The sequence below is a fragment of the Schistocerca serialis genome, chromosome 4 (genome assembly GCF_023864345.2).
Source record: "Schistocerca serialis cubense isolate TAMUIC-IGC-003099 chromosome 4, iqSchSeri2.2, whole genome shotgun sequence".
Taxonomy (NCBI): domain Eukaryota; kingdom Metazoa; phylum Arthropoda; class Insecta; order Orthoptera; family Acrididae; genus Schistocerca; species Schistocerca serialis.
In genome coordinates this window covers 373,671,581-373,692,917 of record NC_064641.1, presented here as the reverse complement: position 1 = coordinate 373,692,917, position 21,337 = coordinate 373,671,581, and the positions used below count along the sequence as shown (strand labels likewise).

The following is a 21,337-nucleotide window of genomic DNA, read 5'->3' as shown; positions in this document are numbered from 1 at the left end:
CGGAACAGCGTTTCTAAACGGGCTGTCTCCATGTGGTGTTGTGGAGTGGTCGCATTTTGGAAGCAGTGGCACAGCGGGGGATGCAGGCCCGCCGGCGAAAAGCCGGCTCTTACCAGTACGTTTTTGTACGAGCTCGGGCCGTTGAGCCGTGGGCCGTGGAGCTCCGGTCCAGCTGCACTCCATAGTTTTTTTTTCATTTATTTAAAAGGCAGGAGTAGGAGTATTGCTGGAATTTTCCACTCAACTGCGAGTCTGAGCCTTTCCCGTGGGCGGAGACGACGTTTCAGTTTGTACGACGTTTTGTTCACAATAGAGAAGCACCTAGACAGCCATTAGCTATCGAGTAGATGTACCAGCGCATCTCTAAGAGCTGAATATTTGTCACTGTGTAAGCATAGTGGGGTAATTAAGAAGCTCTAAGAGCAGTTGGATATTTAAAGTGCTCTTTTTTCTCGTGTGCTCGTAATGAGACATTGTGTTGGCACTAAAGCCGTCGGCACACGGACCGTGCATCGGAGCGTTGAGGGTTGAGCGTGCCAGGTTTCTTACGTCATAGCGTGGAATAGCACGCTCGGGAGTGTTTCCACACGTGCAGAGCAATATCTGGCATGTCAAATATTCTGAGCGTGCGTCTGAGCGTTGACCAATGAGATGGCACAACGCCACCTGCGTCACAGGCACGCCGTCTCCCTACAGTACAGAGTTGTGAGGCGCCATATTGGCATTCATTTCAAGCCTATATGTATATATGCCGTCTCTGAGCACCAGCAAATTGAGAATCACTGGAAAACCCGTTGTTAACTGTGTGATTCGTTCCAATAAAATAATGAGAAACATCATATTCGTGGCAAAAGAATTATTGTAACTTTCGTTTTATGAGAGTAGGCTATTTGAATGCAGCGACACACTGCAGACCCACCCAAGACGCATTGTTCTTGATACAATTTGTTATAATTATATCTCCATTAGTAACATATCTACGAATAAGGTTTTCAGCAACGGGTAACGTAAATGATTAGGTGCGAAGGGCGTGATGTTGGTTTATCGTAATGAGCAGCGTCACTGTCCTGTATAGAATTGTTTGGTTGGGCGGTGGTTTGCGTCTTGACCTTTCCAGTTCTTTTCCTGACATTCTCGTTTTTAATAGGTTCTGATAATTTATTATTAGTTTAATATACGTATATACTATAATATCTGATGTTATGTAAATATAAGTTCACCTTTCTTGTGGGGTGACTTTGTTCGATTGGCTTAATCTACAGGACATCTTCCGCTACATGTATAAAGAAATTTTGCTCCTTTTCCTTTTACGCTTCGTAATTCACATGTTGCAAAGATTCTGCTACTGTGTAGGAACAGTGATCAGGTAAGACTGACCTTGGAGCTTTACTAAAATGTGGGAATGATGAAATAATGTTTATCTTATGCGCAGAAGTATTCCAAATTTGTAACGCATTGTAATGGAACTTTTATGAACCTGTGTCCTTATTGATTGGACATGGTACTTTCCTTTTCGTAGACGATGGAGGAAATGTGCGTTTTAATAGAGCTAACGTGGGAATTTTAGGCGCTCCCTTTGGGCAAACTGTGTGATTTACGAACTAGAAACATCCCTCAACTGTCGCTGGAGTGCGTTGCGATCGCGTATACCACGTTGGGGCCCACGTACCGTATGCACAAGTCGCATCGTTCCTGAGCGTTCAGCAGCACGTTGAATTTGGCACGCTCAACGTTAACGTTCGACAGCACGGTCCGTGTGCCGACAGCTTAAGCACTACGGGATTTAATATCTGAGGTCATCAGTCCCGTAGACTTAGAACTGCTTAAACCTAACTAACCTAAGGACATCACACACATCCATGCCTGAGGTAGGATTCGAACCTGCGACCGTGGCAGCAGCGCGGTTCCGGAATGCAGCTCCTAGAACCGCTCGGTCACAAGGGCCGGCGACACTATGTTCATCTGGCCAGTAGTTAAGCAGGTGATCTTAATCGCACACGGTACGATACCAGAGCTGTTCAAAGAGAGAAGTGTAAGGGAATTCAAATGAAACCCGGTCATAAGTGTAAAGTACAGGTAACGATTTTATTAACTCAAAAATGTAGTTAGACACAATACACATACTCGCCAAAACAGTTGGCACAATTTTCCCATTGCGACACTAGCCGGTCGATTCCATCCTTGAATAAGGTGGTAGGGTGCTGCCGGATCCAGGCCTGGACCCAGTCACACACTTCGATGTCCGCGAATAGCTTGTATTAGAGATCCAAACACACGAAAGTCACACGGTGAGAGGTCGGAACTGAACGGTGTATGTTCCAGCGTTTCCCACCGAAACTGCTGCAATGTCGTCTTCAACGCATTGGCCGTGTGGGGGCAGGCATTATCATGCAGAAGGATAACAACAGTGTACAACATACCTCGGCGTTTCGGCTTGATGGCTCGTCTAAGGTTTTGGAAAGTGGCTTGGTAACGCTGGGAATTGATGGTGGTCCCCGTTTCAGGAACTCGACAGGCACTGGGCCCTTGTGGTCAAAAAAAGGACATCATGAACTTACCAGACCTGGTGTGCACAGACTTTGATTTCTTTGGAGGTGGTGAAGTCACATGTTCCCACTGTTTGCTCTGACGCTTGCTTTCTGATTCAAAATTGTGACATCATGTTTCGTCATCTGTGATAATAAGCCACAGAAAGCCGCATTCCTCCTCATGGCAGTGCCATTCGAGTATTGCGCTGTTCGGCGATCTGTTGGTAGGGAACCCACTGCGCACAGATTTTTCGAAAGTTCAAGTGCTGGTGCATTATGGTGTGGATGGTGCCGACGCTAATACCCATTAACCGATGGATCTCGTCCAGGTTATTTCGCGGTTGTCCAAGACTAAAGCATCCACTTCCGCAAACATTTCCGGTATGATGACACGATGAGCGTGTACAGGACGAGCATCGTCCTCCAATGACTCGCGGCTCTCAAGGAATCGTTTGCGCCAGTCCTCAACATTTGAACGACCCAGACAGTACTCATCGTACACAGCCTTCATCCGTCGATCCATTTCACGTTCGCCAACCACCTCCGCCGCGAAAACTCGAATCACTCCTGGTTGTTTCTGCTGACTCGCCTGCATGCTCTGTAGTGGACGATAACTTGTGTGACCACCGCCTCTTCAGAGTGAAAGCATACTGGCGCTTTGCAACATTAAACGGTGCGCACGCGTCAGTCTCTCTACCAATATAGGGCGCCACCATACCAGCAGTTAAGTGGCGCCACCTTACGTGTAAGGCAAAGGTAGACGCACTGACCGGGTTTCATTTGAATGACAATATTAGTTCAAGTGAGTAGGCAGGTTTCAGAGCTACAGCGAGCGTCTACCGACGGTGGGGGAGCCTCAGTCAGTCAGTAGCAGCCGCTTTCACTGTCATTTTGGATATGGTGATACCGCAGCTCGGCAGAATATAGGACCTTAATCCAAGAAATGCGTTGAGTTCGATGCCATTGTGCTGTGTTAAAATGCTGTGAGACTCATTTGGGAATTGGTTAATTTTCTTCATATATCTCGACCACATCCTTTTTTGTCAGTATTTAGTTAGATCGCGTTGCGGAATTTATTTAAGAGGGAAACAAGTTCAATACCATTCCAGACTCAGAGTGATTGTTATGAATAGTGGGTATTCTTGTCAATGCTAACGGCTCATTGAAAAAAAGGGTTCACAATGAATTTTATGTATATTCATATACAAATATTTTTTTCTCTCTTTATAATTTTCCACCGTCGCTTCCAATGCCACTTCTTCATGCGACTTCTTGGGAGCAAATATACGGTTCAACTGCAACAGCAACAGAACATTAATTCCCCCCTCTTCTATCGTCACTTGATTCCTTCCGTTGCGTTGTCCAGGTGTTACGCTACTAGTTTCACTTGAAGAAGATGACAAATAATTTCCGAGATAGGTTACGTCTGTTGCGAAATTTTCCTCATATACCGTTTTTTATTCAGTCTTCTGACTGGTTTGATGCGGTCCGCCTTGAATTCGTCTCAGGGTACCACTTCCAACCTATGTCCTCAATTATCTGCTGGATGTATTTCAATCTCTATCTTTTTCTACAGGTTTTTCCCTCCGTAGCTCCCTCTACAACCATGGAAATTATTCAATGATGTCTTAACAGATGTCGTGTCATCATGTCTCCCTTTCTTTTCAGTGTTTTCATTATACTGCTTTCTTCTCCGATTCTGCGCACAACCCTCTCATTCCGTATGAGTCCACCTAATTTTTAACATTCGTGTATAGCATCACAACTGAAATGTTTCTATTCTCCTCTGTTATAGTTTGCCCACAGTCCATGTTACACTACAATGATGTGCTCCTAATGTAAATTCTCAGAAATTTATTCGTCAAATTAAGGTCTGTGTTTGATACTAGTAGATTTCTGTAGGTCTGGAGTGCCCTTTTTGCCTGTGCTAGATTACTTTTTATGTTCTCCTTGTTCCGACGATCCTGTGAATCTTCTTCACTTTCACTGAGGATGAAGATGTCATCAGCGAACCTTAACATTGATATCCTTCCATCTTCAATTTTTATTCAAAGCTTGAGCTTTTCTTTTATTGCCGTCATTACTTCTTCGATGCATAGTTTGAGCGGTTGGGCGAAAGACCACATCCATGACCTACACCCATTTTAATCCGAGCACTTCTTTCTTGGTCTCTCACTCTTATTACTCCTTCTTGGCTCCTGTACGTGTTGTATATTACCCGCCTCTCACTATAGTTTACCCCTGTTTTTCTCAGAATATTGAAAATCTGCACCATTTGACCTTGTCGAACGCTTTTTTCAGGTCGACAAATCTTTTGAACGCATCTTCATTTTTCTTTAATCTTGCTTCCGTTATCAATCCAACGTCGTAGCTGCCTCTATAGTGTGTTTAACTTTTCAAAATCCAAACTGATGGTCATCTAGCACAGCTCTAATCCCGAGTCATTACCTTGGGAAGCGAATGAAGTCCAAAATGAACACTGGCCACTTCACAAAGCCGACATGCTGAAGGGTCCACACCCGTTGGTAATGTGGCAGGTAGCGTGAAGTTAAGTTGCCGGAGCAGTACCTGAGAGGGAATTGTGGGAGGTGACAGAGAAGAAGGGCTCACCGATTACTGGCGATCAAGGGAGACATCGAAGATGAGGGCATAGGATGTATCCGCTATGGAGAATGTCACGCCAGCATGACCGTGGTACTACTGCTTAGAGCCTTTCCACTGGGCTATTGTAAAAGGTGCCAGAGGCCAAACGTATTGCACACTGGTGGGACGTAATGAGACGGCTTCATAGATGAAACACCCATAGTCAGTTTAGAAAGGACAAGGAATAGGTACCAATGGAGGATGGTGGTCCTATCCACTCCCCAGGAACTACCACTTAGGGCACGTAGGACACTGAGGGACTGTGTGTACAGCATGTGGTCAGTTAAGACACGTAGCAGGACCAAGAAAGTTTTCTGTCAAGCAAAAGGTCTAGGAATTTAGTAGTGTCACAAAGAAAGAACAACAGGCCCAAGATATAAAGGTGATGGAAGAAACCTATTGCGAAGCCAGACAGTTTTGTCAGTGGAAAAGAGAGAGCCACTCTCGATTTTTCGCGAGTAAAGACGATCGACACGTCGTTGAAGACGCCGCTCAAAAAGACAAGTCCATGGAGAACTGCAATAGATCGCCAAATCGTTTACGAAAAGCGAGCCGAAGATAGCTGGCAGGAGACAGGCCATAATAGGCTTAATGGCTATAGCAAAGAGAACAGGGCTTGAGGCACACTGTTCTCGTGGATAAAGGTGTCCGATAAGACGGAACCCACACATACCTTGAAAACTCTTTTTTTTTTAATTCCTGAAGGCAATGAGACAGGCGGCCGCAAAATCATATGTACGTTGTATATAGAGTTCGGAGGATACCAGCCCCCCAGCTGGTATCGTAGGCTTAACCCCAAATCAATAAACATGGTCACAGTCTGGTATTTCCGCAGAAAACCATTAATTACATGGGGTAACAAAGTGAGGAGATGGTGACTGAACTGCGTAACGGTGCCCTCATAATCCACATTATTCAGTGGTGTGCAGACTGTAAGAGATGAGCCACCACATCAGCCATCCATGAATCGCACGTTCCATCACCTTGCAAACACGGCTGAGATAGAAATGTGGCGGTAGCTAGAAGGAAGATGTTGATCCTTGCTGTGCTTGGGTTTGTCTGTGAGAGTGGCTTCACACCAGCGTCTGGGAAACATGCCCTGCCCAAATGGGATTGTATGTATGAAGGAGAAAGTGCTTTCCTGGAAGCGAAAGATGCTGCAACGTCAGAATGTGAGCATTGGCCACCCCTGGGGCAGAAGATGAGGATGAAGTGAGAGCATGGTATAGTTCCTCATTGTAAATGCTGCATTGTAACATTCACCATCGTGAACATTCCACTCGTGCTGGAGGGAGGAAGGAAGGTTTATGGTTGGTGGAGCTCGAAATATCCGCAAAACAGTGGAATAAGGCGTTGTAGATAACAATGGGTTCGACAATGACAGCATCATCTACGTTCAGGCCTGCAGTTAGGGAGTCCACAGCTCTTGACTTAGTAGGTACTGTCACTGCCTCTGGATCACAGAGTCCTATGTTCGTTCCCGGCTTCCTTTTTAACGTCTATGATTGCCCTTTTTAGAGATGTTCATTCCTCTACATATGAACTTGCTAGTGACCTATTCCTTATTGCAGTATCTACACTCCTGGAAATTGAAGTAAGAACACCGTGAATTCATTGTCCCAGGAAGGGGAGACTTTATTGACACATTCCTGGGGTCAGATACATGACATGATCACAGTGACAGAACCACAGGCACATAGACACAGGCAACAGAGCATGCAAAATGTCGGCACTAGTACAGTGTATATCCACCTTTCGCAGCAATGCAGGCTGCTATTCTCCCATGGAGACGATCGTAGAGATGCTGGATGTAGTCCTGTGGAACGGCTTGCCATACCATTTCCACCTGGCGCCTCAGTTGGACCAGCGTTTGCGCTGGACGTGCAGACCGCGTGAGACGACGCTTCATCCAGTCCCAAACATGCTCAATGGGGGACAGATCCGGAGATCTTGCTGTCCAGCGTAGTTGACTTACACCTTCTAGAGCACGTTGGGGGAACGGGATACATGCGGAAGTGCATTGTCCTGTTGGAACAGCAAGTTCCCTTGCCGGTCTAGGAATGGTAGAACGATGGGTTCGATGACGGTTTGGATGTACCGTACACTATTCAGTGTCCCCTCGACGATCACCAGTGGTGTACGGCCAGTGTAGGAGATCGCTCCCCACACCATGATGCCGGGTGTTGGCCCTGTGTGCCTCGGTCGTATGCAGTCCTGATTGTGGCGCTCACCTGCACGGCGCCAAACACGCATACGACCATCATTGGCACCAAGGCAGAAGCGACTCTCATCGCTGAAGACGACACGTCTCCATTCGTCCCTCCATTCACGCCTGTCGCGACACCACTGGAGGCGGGCAGCACGATGTTGGGGCGTGAGCGGAAGACGGCCTAACGGTGTGCGGGACCGTAGCCCAGCTTCATGGAGACGGTTGCGAATGGTCCTCGCCGATACGCCAGGAGCAACAGTGCCCCTAATTTGCTGGGAAGTGGCGGTGCGGTCCCCTACGGCACTGCGTAGGATCCTACGGTCTTGGCGTGCATCCGTGCGTCGCTGCGGTCCGGTCCCAGGTCGACGGGCACGTGCACCTTCCGCCGACCACTGGCGACAACATCGGTGTACTGTGGAGACCTCACGCCCCACGTGTTGAGCAATTCGGCGGTACGTCCACCCGGCCTCCCCCATGCCCACTATACGCCCTCGCTCAAAGTCCGTCAACTGCACATACGGTTCACGTCCACGCTGTCGCGGCATGCTACCAGTGTTAAAGACTGCGATGGAGCTCCGTATGCCACGGCAAACTGGCTGGCACTGACGGCGGCGGTGCACAAATGCTGCGCAGCTAGCGCCATTCGACGGCCAACACCGCGGTTCCTGGTGTGTCCGCTGTGCCGTGCGTGTGATCATTGTTTGTACAGCCCTCTCGCAGTGTCCGGAGCAAGTATGGTGGGTCTGACACACCGGTGTCAATGTGTTCTTTTTTCCATTTCCAGGAGTGTATATACTTAGAGAACTATAAGTTTACCTCTTCATTCGTTTGTACTTCTGTATCTCGTTTCTTTGTGTGTTGATTCATCATGACTAGACACTCGAACTTCTGTCTAATAATCAGCGCTACTAACTTGTGATACGAGTATATATACTCTCCTGAGAACGCCTTACAATCCAGTATCTGATTTCAGAATCTCGGTTTGACAATGGTGTAATGTAACTGAAATCTTCCTGTATCTCCAGGTCTTTTCAAACTATACCTTATGTGATTTTGGGATGGAGTATTCACTATTACTAGCTGAAATTTATTGCACAATTGAGTTGGTCCTTTTCCTCTCTCGTTCCTATTACCAATTCCGTATTCTCCTGCAACCCTTTCTTCTACTCATTCCCGTACAACCACATTCCAGTCCCTCACGACTGTTAGATTTTCATCTCCCCTTATGAACTGAATTATCCTTTATCGTCTCCATATACTTTATTTCTTTACCTTCAGCTTACGACGCCAAAATGTATACCTCAATAACATTATGACTAAACTGTTCACAGCAGTATACTCTCTGCCCTATCTTCCCATTCGCAACGAGTCCGACTCCCGTTATAAGATTTTCTGCTACTTTGATGTTACCAGAAACCCTTGTCCTCTTTCCATTTCACTTCCCTGTCCTCCACTACACATAGACTAAACCTTGGCATTTTCTTTTTTGGATTTTCTAGCTTCCGTAACATTCTCAAAGTTATAACACTCCACACCCAGACTCATAGAACTTTATCCTTTCATTGGTTACTCAGTCTTTTTCTCTTGTTCACCTCCACCTTGGAAACCCCTCCCGGAGATGGGGACTACACCGGAATCTTTCGCCAATGGAGAGATCATCATGATACTTCTTCGGTTACAGGCCACACATCCTGTGGCGTCACGTCATGTATCTTTAGAGCAGTGGTTTCCATTGGTTCATGCATCCTCATGCCGTTGATCATTGCTGATTCTTCCACCTTTACAGGCAGTTTCCTACCCCAAGAGCAAAGGAGTTCCCTAAACATCTGTCCACTCTCTCTTTCACAAACTCGTTACCAGACTGTGGGTGACATCTTCTGCCACAAATCTGCAGCCACAGTTTCTGATGATTTTTATTCAAAATTTCAGCAGTGGCAGTGTTCGAACCCAGAAGCTAAGTCGTTTTGATTACTGCTCAAAGACACCACGCCGACAAAATGGGTGCATCACTGCATACCTCAGTTTTTTCGAGTCGTCTGTCACCTGACTACTTTAATGCTGCCCCCCAACATTTCCTATTCTCTAGCAACTTTTCATCTCAGAATAGCACTTTCAATATACATCAATTATTTGCTCGATATATTCCAATCCCTGTCTTCCTCTAAAGATTTTATCTTCTACAGCTGGCCGGTCGGAATGACCGAGCGGTTCTAGGTGCTATAGTATGGAACCGCGCGACCGCTACGGTCGCAGGTTCGAATCCTGCCTCGGGCATGGATGTGAGTGATGTCCTTAGCCTAGTCAGATTTAAGTAGTTCTAAGTTCTAGGGGACTGATGACCTCAGAAGTTAAGTCCCATAGTGCTCAGAGCCATTCTTCTACAGATCCCTCTGTTACCATTGTAGTTATTCCCTGATGTCTTAACAGATTTACCGTCACACTGTCCCTTCTTATTGTCAGTGTTTTCTACATATTCGTTTCCTCTCCAATTCTGCGCAGAACTTCCTCAAACTTTATCAGTCCACCTAATTTTCTATATCAGTCTGTAGCACCACATCTCAAATGCTTCGATGCTCTTCTGCTCCGCTTTTCCCACAGTCCATGCTTCACTACCATACAGTCCTGTGCTCCAGATGTACATACTCAGAAATTTCTTCCTGATATTAAGGCCTACGTTTGATACTAGTAGACTTCTCTTGGAGAGGAACGCCCCCTTTGCCATATGTCATATTTGCTCCATCCACCTGTGATTATTCTGCAGCCTAGGTAGCAGAATTCCTTAACTTAATATGCTTCGTCACCGCCAGTCCTGACGCTAAGTTTCTCGCATTTCTCACTTCTCCTTATTCCCTTTACTTTCGGCATTCTTTGATTTGTTCGCAGTCCATATCTTGTACTCATTACACTGTTCATGCCATTCAGCAGATCATGTAACTCATATTCAATTTCACTCTGGAAGGCAGTATCATCAGCTAATCGTATCATTCATATCCTCTTATCTTTAATTTTAATTGCACTCCTGAATCCTGAACGTTACTTTTATTTCCATCATTGCTTCTCCGATGCAACAGCATGGGCGAAATGCTGCACCTAGTGTTACACTCATTCATGCCTCTTATTATTCCCTCTTGGCTCTTGTACATGTTTCATATTACCTGTCTCTCCGTATAGCGTACACCTATTTTCTTCAGAATTTCGAACGTCTAGCGCCTTTTTACAGTGTAGAACACTTTTTCCAGGTCGACAAACCCCACGAACGTGTATTTGTCTTTAGGCCTGCGTCCGTTATCAACCTCAACGTGACAATGGAATTTCTGTTGCCTTCACCTTTCCTAAGGCCAAACAGCTCGCCATCTAACATATAATCAGATATCTTTTCTATTCCTCTGTGTATTATTTTTGTCATCAACTTCGATGCATGAGCCGTTAACTCGACTGTGCGATACCTGTCAGCTCTTGCAGTCTTTGGAACTGTGTGGATGATATTTTTCTGAAAGTCGGATGGTATATCGCCAGATTCATACAGTCTACACACCAACATGTATGCTCGTTTTGTTTCCATTTTCCCCAATGGTTTTAGAAATTTTGATGGAGTGTTATCTATCCCTTCTTCGTTATTCGATCTTAGGTTTTCCAAAGGTCCCTTGAATTCTAATACTAGATACCCTACCTCTTCTAAATCGACTCCTGTTTCTTCTTCTATCACATCAGGCATAATTTCTCCCCCATTTAGGACTTCAATGTAGTATTTCCACCCATCGGCTTTCTTCTCTGCATTTAACAGTGCAATTCCTATTGCACTCTTAATGTTACTATCCTTGCTTCTACTTTCACCGAATATTATTTTGACTTTCCTCTATGCTGGGTCAGTCCTCATGACAGTCATTTCTTCTATGATTTCTTCACATTTAGCATGCAGCCATTTCGTGTTAGCTTCCCTGTACGTCCTATTTACGTCGTTCCTCAGCGACTTTTATTTCTGTATTCCTTAATTCCCCTAAACATTTTTGTACTTCCATCTTTCATAGATCAGTTGAAGTATTTCTTCTGTTATCCATTGTTCCTTTGCAGTTACCTCTTTGTACATATATTTTTCTTTACAACTTCTATGACTTCCCTTTACAGAGATATTTCTTTCTCTTAAATTGTACTGCATACTAAGCTGTTCCTTATTGTAGTATCCTCTTCATCCCTTAGTACGGTACTTCTATATCCCACTTCTTCTAGTACTGATTCTTCCTGACTAATCGTAAACGCCAGCCTGAGAGGCCGTGCGGTTCTAGGCGCTACAGTCTGGAGACGAGCGACCGCTACGGTCGCAGGTTCGAATCCTCCCTCGGGCATGGATGTGTGTGATGTCCTTAGGTTAGTTAGGTTTAAGTAGTTCTATGTTCTAGGGAACTGATGACCTCAGAAGTTAAGTCCCATACTGCTCAGAGCCATTTGAACTATTTTTTAATCGTAAACTTCAGCCCACTCTTCATCACCACTACATTGTCATCTGAGTCTATATCTGGTCCTGGGTAAGCCTTACAAACCACCATCTGATTCCAGAATCTCTGCCAGACCATGGCGTAATTTAAGTGAAATCTTCCATTATCCCCCGTCCTTTTCCAAGAACACTTTCTCCTGTTGTCATTCTTTAACAGAGTTATGTTTTTGACTTGGTAACAGGCATGCGTGGATTGTAGCATTCATACTGCAAACATCTATAGAGCTTGTAACCACTCAATGTTTATTATTAACATCAGGCACTATCAATGAAGCACAGTAGGCCTGGTGTGAAAATTAGCCTGTGAGGTTCGGAAACACATACCGAACCTGCTGACACAATCATTAATAAACGCTTTAAAAAAATGAAATGGAGTTTCAGTCCCCTGTCAATGAAATGTTGAAACTGAAGAATAAATGTATTCTTTTTACAGTCTCTATACACCATTAGTATGACTGCATTTTCTGCATTGCTAAAGCGGCCGCGGTGGTCTCGTGGTTCTAGGCACGCAGTCCGGAACCGCGCGACTGCTACGGTCGCAGGTTCGAATCCTGCCTCGGGCGTGGATGTGTGTGATGTCCTTAGGTTAGTTAGGTTTAAGTAGTTCTAAGTTCTAGGGGACTGATGACCACAGCTGTTAAGTCCCATAGTGCTCAGAGCCATTTGAACCATTATTGCATTGGTAAATTCCATCGTCCACTCATCGCCTATTGCTTGGACTGTCACACACTGACTAGGAAGCCACAGTGCACTAAAGGAAGAGGCAAGCATACTGTAAGCAAACCTGACATATTACCTAGCTGCTAGGCGGGTTGAATGGCACAGACGTGTGTCGCTGTGGAAACTTTTCAACATACGGTATCTCATAAACGACTCGCTTTAGAATACTGCAGCTAGCACCACTGCGATTCTACTTTACCCTGTTTTTAGTTTTTTGATGTCAATAGGCATTGTTACTCTTAAAGTGTATCTCTGCATAAAAATACACCGTATAAGTATTATTACAGTCTGTTGTGTGGCTCACAACACGAGCCCCTGACTACCAATCCATTTTGTGAATACTCACATCAGCAACACTTTCTGCTTCCGCAGTGATTGCGGTGTAAGTTTTAGTAGGTTCACTCTGTATATAGGATTAACCAGAACTTCATAGTGAAAATTTAGAGGTTTTGAAGAATATTTTCTGAGTACTTGGGTATAACGGACGCGCCATCTCGGGTGATTCGTTATTTATTCGGTTTGTTACAACAGTTACCTTAATTTCTGTGAAAATATGTGAATAACAATGACGAAACCTGTGATACGCAACAATCAAAATGTACAAAGAACAGAACAGAAATATCCAGCATGTACGCAAAATACTGTGATGTGGTTCTGGTTGCTGCCACAGCAGCTTAGCGTAGCATCGTTTTGCAGCGCTGCCACAGCATTTAGGGAACCTGTAGACGATTTGCATCTGTGTTTGGTCTTCATGGATAAGCTTATTCATATGATTCGTATGACCGTGTATTGGTATTGACATTAAAGAAACACTTCGGAAAAACGGACTTCAGGTAGAACTAAGTTGTAGTGCATGGAGGCTTGATGGTGAAAAGTGCATTACAGGTGGGAGCAGCAAGTAACGAGAATTAATGCTATAAGTTACTTTCCAAACAAGGCACACAGCTCATACATTGACGTTTTGACTGTTGTGAATACAATTTCAGTTAAATTCAGCTAAAGATAAATAGTGGTTAGGAATAAAACGAGATGCTGGAAAGGAATTACTTAAAAAATATCTATAAACCACCTCGGAAATTTTGTCGGTTATGTTCAGGTAAGCCGGAAACCTGACAAACAAATCAATTGATACGGTATAAAATCGCCATTTTCATGTGTTTTACTTATAAATATATAATGTTGTATAACACAAATATAACATTTGGTTAAAATTTTTCACTTGTATGACCATTTCGTCGCAGTGCATTTTTATAGACAAATATTTCGATTTACATTAAAGTGATGTTTTTACATCACCGTGATCGAAGCCACTTACAAGAACAGTCTTTAAAGGAGCATGACGACGTGGTCAGATACCCGGAAAGAATTTAATGAAAATGGCGACGTCCAAAGAAGCCTATTCCCGAACTAATATATATATATATATATATATATATATATATATATATATATATTTCAGCTGCATTAAGTAGGTTGTTGTCAAGTAGCTGAACATAGGAACAGAAAGTCTGAACACAGCACTGTAGCTAAATTTCGTTCTTTTTTTTTCCACATAATGTAGGTGAATTCATCACCTGCAAAGAGACTAAATGTAATATTCGAGAGCAAAGCTTAGTAGATAATAAGTTGTTTGAATCTACAAAGCAATATCATGATACAAGTTTTAAGACAGTCTGTCTGTTTTTATACTTAGTCCTGATTTTTATGAGTGTTTCACGTTTCTAAGTAAACCAAGTAAATAAGTGTGTGTGTGGGTGTATAATTGACAAATGAAAGCGGAATAAAGGGAAAAAGAGAAAAAAATCGATGTTGGTTCTGTTTACTTTCCAAAGTAGATAACGGTATCTCATTGTATTCAGCTTCATGGTGATATTTTCCCTATGCACTTCTAACGATGTGTGATGAACTACCAAAAAATAAGATTTTTTTCCCTTTTGGATGGCATGTAATTAAACCGTTCTAACAACTTCAATTGTTATCAGAGTCATTTAGTACCATACATGAAAATAAACTTTGCATAATTCTATGCACCCACTCATGAGTCGGTATATGCAAAATAACAGATAAAAAAGAAACCCAACTGAACGTCTGCGTGTGCCATAGAATTAGTTCTTAAAGCATTAATTGCAAACAAAAGATTATTTACACCACGATGTTCAATAGTAACTTATTAATTCGCGTTTGCTTCCAACAGATAATACTTTTAATTTCATATAAGAATAAATGTGTTTCAAGAACGGTATAGCTATTATTAATGAGAAAGAGACGTAGTTGAGGGTATTTAACAGCAGGAGCAAAATTTGGGATCAAATTAACTTATCCATAGATTATTAGTATATTAATTATTCAACCCTGTAATTATGTTCAAGTGCAGGGTGATTCAAAAAGAATACCACAACTTTAAAAACGTGTATTTAATGAAAGAAACATAATATAACCTTCTGTTATACATCATTACAAAGAGTATTGAAAAGGTTTTTTTTTCACTCAAAAACAAGTTCAGAGATGTTCAATATGGCCCCCTCCAGACACTCGAGCAATATCAACCCGATACTCCAACTCGTTCCACACTCTCTGTAGCATATCAGGCGTAACAGTTTGGATAGCTGCTGTTATTTCTCGTTTCAGATCATCAATGGTGGCTGGGAGAGGTGGCCGAAACACCATATACTTAACATACCCCCATAAGAAAATATCGCAGGGGGTAAGATCAGGGCTTCTTGGAGGCCAGTGATGAAGTGCTCTGTCATGGGCTGCCTGGCGGCCGATCCATGGCCTCGGGTAGTTGACGTTCAGGTTTCATAACTAACCCTTTTCGTAGGACTCTCCATACAGTTGATTGTGGAATTTGCAGCTCTCTGCTAGCTCTGCGAGTTGATTTTCCTGGGCTGCGAACAAATGCTTGCCGGATGCGTGCTACATTTTCATCACTCGTTCTCGGCCGTCCAGAACTTTTCCCTTTGCAAAAACACCCATTCTCTGTAAACTGTTTATACCAACGTTTAATACACCACCTATCAGGAGGTTAAACACCATACTTCGTTCGAAATGCACGCTGAACAACTGTCATCGATTCACTTCTGCCGTACTCAATAACACAAAAAGCTTTCTGTTGAGCGGTCGCCATCTTAGCATCAACTGACGCTGACGCCTAGTCAACAGCGTCTCAAGCGAACATATGTACAACTAAATGAAACTTTATAGCTCCCTTAATTCGCCGACAGATAGTGCTTCGCTCTGCCTTTTGTCGTTGCAGAGTTTTAAATTCCTAAAGTTGTAGTATTCTTTTAGAATCACCCTGTATTTTGTGGATTTAATCTGCTCTTATTAAACCCATAATGAATCGCGAACATTACCATTTCAGCTTCACCGTTCTCATGTTAATAAGGCATCTCTCCTTAATCCCCAGAAGGGGTCGTATCTTTGGTAATGGTTGACGAAGTAGCTCCAATTCGAAACTAAAGGAACTGCTACTGATTTACATCAATCATATGTTCCTATTAAGCTGTCATTGCAGGGCGTGGTGTAATGCTCCATTATATAAAGACAGAGACGCATAAAATGTTGTTTGTAGAATCCCAAGGGCAAACTTATGCCTCCAACGAGATATAAATGATCGCATAAAGCGGTAACTATAGACATTGCATTTCGATTTCAGTTCACAACGGAACCCTGTACAAATGTATTGAAAGAACGTCTGTAATTGTTACTTAAGTAATAAATTAGAATCTCCTCCGCAAACTTCAAGATTCTATTTAAATGCAGTCATTTGTAACGAGCTTTATGTATAGGCGCACCTGTTAGGGAAAGGTCACTTGAAGGACAGTCGCAGACGGCCGATGCTCTCGGTGCTACGTGCTTTGCTGCTCACCGATTTCCGATGTCCACCACGAGGTGGGCAGCTTCGTCGATGTCAGAGGCGACAGCTGTTCTCCCAGTGGCAGCGCGACGCACACTGCTGGCCAACTGTTTGCCGGCGGACGGCCGCGTCGGCGGGAGACCGGCTCACGCATGCGCGTTTCCATCCGGCGGAGAAATTCTGACGAGTGGCCGTACTGGCGGTCTCGGATTAGGTGACCATGGAGACGTCGGGCTACATATTACTCTCTCTATTCATCGTAGATCGAGATCGACAGAGGAATTTTTCACTACTGACAAAAAGTCTTCATATATCTGATATTATCAGAATAGGAAAAATCGATCGTAAGCAGAAAATCAAATAGAGCATTTTAATTATTTTAAAATATAGCTATGAGAGTTTTTATAATTTTCAAAAATTTTTCGATTCATTGCCTCAATCGTATTTAATATCAAAAACTTTATGAAGCTATGATCAACTTCTGTAGCGTAACTACCATCGCCAGATGCTGTTACGAGATACAACATTATTCCATCATCCATAATACTCTTGTTTCAAATCTTCAGGTAATGTCATATTCAGCCAGGCTAGCTGTGACAAGAATCGAAACATGGAACCTGTTCAGCGTTGTAAATTATTTTATACAAAGCGAAACGTGTATGTAATTATTATCGTTAAAATCAGTAACTGAGAACAATGATTTGTCACACATAGTATCAAACCAGCAGCGTACAACACAGTTGAACTCCAAGAGCATTCTCATTTTGAAATCTTCAGCTAAATTTTTTTATGTACAGCCATGCTGTCACAGGAATTGAAACAAAGAGCTTGTGCAGCGTCGCAAAAGATTTATACATTCAATTCACTATTTTTGTTACAGCCAGTAATACAGTCAGTAACCACAAATAGATTTGTCATTTAAGCTATACTTAAAGTCAAAAGTAAATCATAATTATAAACATATTTTACAGCGCTGTACATAATCTACTTTCCTATTGCTGTCACTGATGGCATGGCTGAATATAACATTTTACTTGAAGAATGAAAATACGACTATTATGGACTCACAACAGTGTTGTACACTGATAGTTGCATTTATAACAGGACTACTGCGAGTGATATGAATACGGTAGTTAAGCTACTGAAACTGGTTGTCACTTTGTAAAAATTTGATGTTAAAATGTGATGAGATAAAATGTAGAATGACATAAAATGTAATGAGATAAAATGTAGAAAATGTTTATAAATTTTAAAACAACGTTAACGAAAATTTTTAAAATTTTCAAAATTCTGTATTTGAATAAAAAGTCAGGATGCATGTGTGTTGTTCCTATTTTCACTTTTGCACTGAAGTAGCGCCTAACTCTTTTCGCAAGATAATCTACTGTTGAACACAAAAATCCTCAACGATAGTTGATGACTCGGAATCTTATTATTTATTTATTCCACTGAACAGAAGGAATGGCGTGATGAAAAAAGTCTCCGATGAGAACGCAGTGTTACTTTCTTCCACAAAACAGATTCCTCTAAAATTGTACGCACAAACAAAGAGACATAATTTTGATCTGAGACTCACGAGCTGGGTAGGCTGGTTGAAAAATAAGCAAGGGAGTGAGAGAGAGAGAGAGAGAAAGAGAGAGAGAGAGAGAGAAAGAGAGAAGAGAGAGAGAGAGGAAATGAAAGGGAGCTTTAAGTAGAAAAAAGTTCATAATGACAGATGAAACTAGATGAGGAAAATTATGAGAAAGGCTATTACACCTTTATAGATATCTGATATGAATGCAGTAACCATGTGACTAAAAGAACACTATAATCTCAAATAGAAGCGAAATGGGCTTCCCTCGTGCTATGCGGAGTCGGTAAAATACACTCCACATATTAGCTGGGAACACAGAAATTACTCGCAGAATTACTGCTCTTTTTGACCCGATGTGTAGTTTTCGTCTTATTTCAGTTTCTTCAATGAAAATGAACACCTTATATAAATGGTGTTCATTTTAAATGAAGAGAGTGAAATATCTCGAAAACTACATCAGATGAAAAAAGTTATAATTACTGTTTGTTTGTCTCAGAGGGGGGCGTCCAAAGATACCACACTGGACCTGCCACCCCACCCCGTGAATGAATGGAGAGGGGCACTTTGAAATATTCAGGTGGAACCCCCTTTCTTTATTGCAGCTTACGATCCGACGGCAAACTCTACATACGTTTTATCTGAGGCATTTCCTGTGCTTCGCCACAGATGGTACTGTAATCGTTGGAACTGAAATGGTACACAGTCGTAATGCATGAAATGTTACTCAATGCCCGTTGAATGTCCAACGGCACGTAGGATGATCACCTGCAAGCTGCGAAGGTAGGACAGCCAAGTATTTGGTAATTTCTGTTTGGAAACCTCATTCGCTACGTCATCCGACATATCGAACAGAGAACTACTCGACTCCCCATCGTGGTCGTGTAGCGGACTACTACCCACGATAACGCCTGGAGCTCACATACAGTGCAGGCGTAGAACAGGTAAAGCCTCTCAACACTATAATACTTGCACAGTGTTCATGGCCTGCACACCTGACTGTGATTTAATAAAGAACAGATGTGCAAGTGGACCATGAATATTGCAACCGCAGAAGGAAAAAACGCGTAAATGATCCTAATTTACGGAGAATACACAAGACATGTTGGGACTGCTGTGGCCTTGCATGCCGAGTGTTTCCCAGAGAAAGCTTCCTCTCCTTTATTTTTTTACTTGGTTGTGAACGCAATTGTTTCTAATGGAAGCGTACAGACCGATAAAAGAAAAGGAAGCAAACATGTAACAGGAGAAGCTAATGAAATAGCTGTACTAGCAGCAGTGCACCACAACCCACGGATAAGCGCCCGGAAATTACACCATGATTCCGGTATGTTCGTAGCCAGGATTTCCACAATATTGCATCGTTAGGAGTATCGTCAGAGCCACTTTTCATTGCATCAAGAACTTCATGGCGCCAATTTCCATATCGGGGTAATGTTTTTTAAATGGGCACAACAACAAACACAAGCGTCCCTCACATTCTTTGTCGAGGTCCTATTTTTCGATGAGTCGACATTCACGAATCATGATAGCGTAAACCGACATAGCATGCATTACTGGAGTGTAGACAATCCCTAATGGTTACTGCAAGTTGACCATCAACGTCCTTGGCTGGTTGAAGTAAGGTGTTGCATCATGGGGAATAATGTGATTGGGCAATACTTTATCGACTGCACCTTTGATGGACGTAATTATCGAACGTTTTTGGAACAGGAACTGCCGGTACTACTGCAGAATGTTGCCTTAGGCGTTCGACAACTCATGTGGTATCAGCACGCCCATTGCCCAGAGCATTACGCAATCGAAGCACGAGAGATTTTAGGCTCTGATCACGCTCGTTGGTGTATCGGCAGAGACGGCCGCATTAATTAGCTCGCTAGGTCGCCTGATTTCTTTATGTGGGGATATTTGAAAGGTAAGACGTACCAGCAAGTGCCATGAGGCCGTGAAGACATGATCAACCGCATCAGAAACACCTGAATTGAGATTCCAGGAGATACGCTGCTCTCCTTTGTATGGTCATTTGAAAAGCGATCACTAAGTGTATTGAAGTTGACGGTACTATTTTTGCCTCGAGCCACGATCACAGCGGCGCGTCGAGTACTCCCCGTTCGATTTTTCAGAAGAATGAAACGTTGCGAATGGGGTTTCCAATTAGAAGTAATCAAATACTGGCCGTTCTACCATCGCAACATGGACGTGGGGACCCATATGCCATTGGATATTCAAGGGACATTGAGTAGCATGTCGTAAATTATGATTGTGTACCCATTTCTAAAATTACGATTCTGTATCCTTTTCTATTTCTCTGATTACAGCTCTATCTGTGGCGAAAAGAAGCAAATGCTTCAGACAAAACGCTTGTAGATTTTGAAGTAGAATGGTAAGTTGCATTAAAAAACGGTCGTTCCCACTGAAGATTAAAAGTTGCCCCCCATCACCCGCGCGCGGGATAGGGTGGGGGTCAGATGTGGTATCGTTGGATGTCCCCCTCCAAGACAAACAAATCGTAATTGTAACTTGTCTTGATCCTACGTGTAGTTTTTGAGATCCTTCAATGTCTTCAGTCAAAATGAACACTTACGGGTGTAAGTACAGATATTTTTTATGTTGTATCTTCATATGTATGCGTACCAGTGTGTTGGTCGGGTTTTCTCTGCGTAGAACACGCCACGAACATTACAAACCGATATTTTTTGCATGGTCGTACTGCACTAATAAGTGGACTAAGCCTGTGAGTACAGATTAACTATTCTGATTTTTTTTATAAAATGCTTTTTAACCATCAACTGTTTATTTGTCCCGTTAGTCATCTACCGGTTCTGGTTATTAACCATCATCCAGGATGCAAGGTACAACAGATTACTGAAAAGAATCCTATATTCCTTTGAAGCTGAACAATATCGGAATTATCCAGTGAAATCGTCCAAAAATCTGACATAATATGTCTTAGAATACTGACAGAAATTTGTCTTAGAACACTGACACTTTTTGGTGCTTTTGTCATGAGATACGATTGTCAGTATTCTATGACAAATGGATGCCAAGAATTTGGTGGGTTATAGGACATGGACAAAGAATGAGATGCAGACGTAAAGTAATATCTTATTTACTTAGCTTGAGTAAGAGGAAGTCCAGAATACAATCCATTGCGTATTCTTAAGATTGGGCGCTTTGTCACAAACAGGAACAACAAAGGCTACTGATACTGCTTCGATCACACAGAGAGTCCTGGAGCCTTGTAGCATCCTTTGAGTCAGGTCCGTGGTGATGCTGTCTACACGGGCAGAGGAGCGTGTCTCAGAGCTGGCTG

General features: G+C 43.0%; 1 protein-coding gene across 1 annotated transcript in view; it reads right to left on the bottom strand.

The window, feature by feature from the left end:
* The window catches only part of LOC126474473 (uncharacterized), a 380,000-nt gene extending 363,485 nt beyond the window's left edge, over positions 1-16,515 (bottom strand). Inside the window, exon 1 of the mRNA XM_050101946.1 lies at positions 16,390-16,515. The gene's annotated coding sequence lies outside the window, so the exon portion shown is untranslated. The remainder of the gene's footprint in view (positions 1-16,389) is intronic.
* Positions 16,516-21,337: the final 4,822 nt, after the last annotated feature.